General features: G+C 50.0%; 1 long non-coding RNA gene across 1 annotated transcript; it reads left to right on the forward strand.

Annotated features, from left to right (window-relative positions):
- The first annotated feature begins 441 nt into the window (after positions 1 to 441).
- Positions 442 to 2322, forward strand: LOC102260984. The gene is made up of 4 exons (XR_313567.2): positions 442 to 472; positions 911 to 1049; positions 1723 to 1808; positions 2233 to 2322. It is a non-coding gene; the product is annotated as an uncharacterized LOC102260984 (long non-coding RNA).
- Positions 2323 to 3935: the final 1613 nt, after the last annotated feature.

The following is a 3935-nucleotide window of genomic DNA, read 5'->3' on the forward strand; positions in this document are numbered from 1 at the left end:
TCGGTTTTATTTGTTTTCATGCATTTTTGTATTTTTTTAGTTGGGAGGTTGGATCCTGTTCAGAATCTTACGGAGAAAAAACGTGACCCCTCCCTGCCCCCCGTCTCCCAAGGGTGGACACCCCGAGCGCTCCTGTGGGCTGCGCGCCCCAGTGGCGCCCCCTCACACCTTCCCCAGAACCGCGGGTTCCCCCTCCATCGCCCAAGCGGAGGGAGCGCGGTGCTTTGCCGCAGAGAAGCCGCTGGAGCTGGCGGTGAAGGGAGAGGGAGAGAGAAACATCAGTGATGAGAGAGAATCATTGATCCGCTGCCTCCTGCAGGCCCCCTGTTGGGGATGGAGCCTGCAACCTGGACACCTGTCCCGATGGGAATCAAACTGTGACCTCCTGGTTCATAGGTCGACACTCAACCACTGAGCCGCACCGGCTGTGCTGACTTTACTCTTTGAAAGAAGAGGAGGAAGAGAGACAAAGGTATTTATAGGAGAGGCAACGTTTATGTGAGTCGATAATTATAATTTATGGGGGTTGGAGGGGGGTGCTGGATTCATGTCAGGGGCATTCTGGGGCCATGCTTCCAGGCAAACAAAGACCAGGAAGCTGGTGGAATGGTCAGCGCCCACTGGGAAATGCCAGCCTTACTGAGAGGCACCTGGCGCCCTGGGCGAGTCGGGAAGTCTTGGGAGGAGGAGGCAGCAAGGATTTAGAGGGTCAGATCACCTGGCCGTTTGTGAGAGTTCAGGAGGAACGCGATCACCACTCGGGATCTGTGGCAGTTACTAGTAAATGTATTGGGGCTCCCACCGAGAGGAGGCAGAAGCAGGACTAGGCGGCAGAATAAGGGGGGAGGAAGGAGGCCGTGTGGAGGAGACCACTGGGACCAGCTACCACCACAGGAATGCTGCCTTGCAGGTAACGGTCCCACAAGACGAGAATACCTGCCTTGCACGTGCAGAAGGTTGCAAGAGACGGGGTGGAAGGAGGAAGTGCGGACATAACTGCAGGGCCAAGCGGGGTCCAGCTACAAACCACAAGGACATGTATCCTGCAGGTCAGGAGGTTGTAAGAGACGGGGGAGAAGGAGGGGAGAAGCAGGGGGAAGCGCCAGGTGACAGGTAGAAGGAGCCAGTCAGAGCGTGAGACAAACAGACAAGGAGCAGGTCCATAGCTAATAAAATCTCCCAGACAAAGGAGCTTCGGTGGCAGCCCATTCCTGGGCCCGCTCCCCGTGTGGGCAGTTGGTGTCCCCTTATAGTAAATTCCCACACTCTTGCTTAAATCTCCTGGTCCGTGATTTTATTCCTCAACTTGGTGAGACACAATCCCCAGAACTCCGACTGGTTGTTTGGGTGTCACTATCACTACGGTTATTTTTGATGATACACCGAGGACGCAGGCATTCTCTGAACACCTCACTCTGGGAACCACTAATAACCTGCATGATTTCCATGAGGCCTTTTGAAGCTTTGGAAACTTGCGGTTATGAGACAGGAGATAAAATCTCCACTATCACTGAACTCAACCAGGGGATCCCGTAAGGAAAGGGAAGATGCCCCATACAGGAGATCAGCTCATGTCATTTTCTTGTGTGTGGCAGTCATAATAGTCGAAGCTAGGTGTTGGGGTGTTGCTGTTGTTTGCAATATTTTTCTCTAGAAATACTTCTGACAAAATGTTCAGATATTTATCTACATTGTAAAGCTCACTTTCTGCTCATGACCCAGGACCCACAGTTACATGACTTTCCCATGGAGCAGAGTATCATCCACATGGAATGTCCTGACGAAGTTTATATATCACACACCTTAAGGTACAAATGTCATAAAAATAAGCTTTCGTGGAATATCTTTCCAACCCCTGAAAAATGTCACTTTACTGATAGAATGGTCTACTTTTGCCACATACATGCTTGGTCCTGAGGAAACAGAGGAAAGCTAGACGGTCAGGAATCGGGACCATGGGGGGAAGAGGAACTAAAACTGGGGAACCCAACTAGGTAGAGTTACTAAGACACCCCAACTGAGCGGGGAAGGCATGGACTTGAAAATGTACGGATATTGCTAAGACAAGCAGCTTGCAAATAACCAATCACAAGGCAGTGAGGCATATACACCAATCCCGAGGATATTGCTAAGGCAGAATTATTTGAAAAGACCAATCAGGAGCTAGCAAGGCCATATCCACCCCCCAGATTAAAAAGCTATAGGGCTCCCTCTCTCCCTCCCTCTCCCCAGCAGAGTCTTGGGCTGATGGTCGGAGACATGCTCCCTGAGCCCGGGCTGACAGCCATGTGGGCCTCCGCACGCGGACTGATGATAAGCTTTAACTCCCTTGGTTTTTCTCTAGAAATACTTCTGACAAAATGTTCAGATATTTATCTACATTGTAAAGCTCACTTTCTGGCTCATGACACAGGACCCACAGTTACATGACTTTACCATGGAGCAGAGTATCATCCACATGGAATGTCCTGGCGAAGTTTATATATCACACACCTTATGGTACAAATGTCATAAAAATAAGCTTTCGTGGAATATCTTTCCAATCCCTGAAAAATGTCACTTTACTGATAGAATAGTCTACTTTTGCCACATACATGCTTGGTCCTGAGGAAACAGAGGAAAGCTAGACGGTCAGGAATCGGGACCATGGGGGGAAGAGGAACTAAAACTGGGGAACCCAACTAGGTAGAGTTACTAAGACACCCCAACTGAGCGGGGAAGGCATGGACTTGAAAATGTACGGATATTGCTAAGACAAGCAGCTTGCAAATAACCAATCACAAGGCAGTGAGGCATATACACCAATCCCGAGGATATTGCTAAGGCAGAATTATTTGAAAAGACCAATCAGGAGCTAGCAAGGCCATATCCACCCCCCAGATTAAAAAGCTATAGGGCTCCCTCTCTCCCTCCCTCTCCCCAGCAGAGTCTTGGGCTGATGGTCGGAGACATGCTCCCTGAGCCCGGGCTGACAGCCATGTGGGCCTCCGCACGCGGACTGATGATAAGCTTTAACTCCCTTGGGTGCCAAGCTACACCTGCTGCTGCATGGAACCCCCAGCACCTTTTCCAGGACCGCTTCTCCCAGTAAACTTTGCCTCCCTTAACCCATTCTGTCCTCCGTGAATCCCTTCTTCCGCTTTGTGAGACAAGGAACTCGGACTCATACTATGCACATTTTGGTTTCAATATGACAGGTGGCTTTGGCCTATTACATCTAAACCTGTACATAAACTGTAGCAAACACACCATCGATTTGCTGCTGCTACGTGAAGGATGCTAACAGTTAAGACGAAATACAACATTTTTGGAATACATTCTTTCTCATTATCTCTCTACCTATGAAGTCATGTGTCTAAGTCACCCAGTACTGAGTGAAACCCCCCGGGGGCTGGACTGCACCTTGGGCACCTTCCAGAATCACAAGGCAGTGAGGCATATACACCAATCCCGAGGATATTGCTAAGGCAGAATTATTTGAAAAGACCAATCAGGAGCTAGCAAGGCCATATCCACTCCCCAAATTAAAAAGCTATAGGGCTCCCTCTCTCTCTCCCTCTCTCTCCCCAGCAGAGTCTTGGGCTGATGGTCGGAGACATGCTCCCTGAGCCCGAGCTGACAGCCATGTGGGCCTCCGCACGCCGCCTGATGATAAGCTTTAACTCCCTTGGATGCCAAGCTACACCTGCTGCTGCATGGAACCCCCGGCACCTTTTCCAGGACCGCTTCTCCCAGTAAACGTCGCCTCCCTTAACCCATTCTGTCCTCCGTGAATCCCTTCTTCCGCTTTGTGAGAAAAGGAACTCGGACTCACACTATCCACATTTTGGTTTCAATACGACAGGTGGCTTTGGCCTGTCACATCTAAACCTGTACATAAACTGTAGCAAACACACTATCGATTTGCTGCTGCTACGTGAAGGATGCTAACAGTT

This window comes from Myotis brandtii, unplaced genomic scaffold, assembly GCF_000412655.1.
Source record: "Myotis brandtii unplaced genomic scaffold, ASM41265v1 scaffold221, whole genome shotgun sequence".
NCBI classification, from domain to species: Eukaryota; Metazoa; Chordata; class Mammalia; order Chiroptera; family Vespertilionidae; genus Myotis; species Myotis brandtii.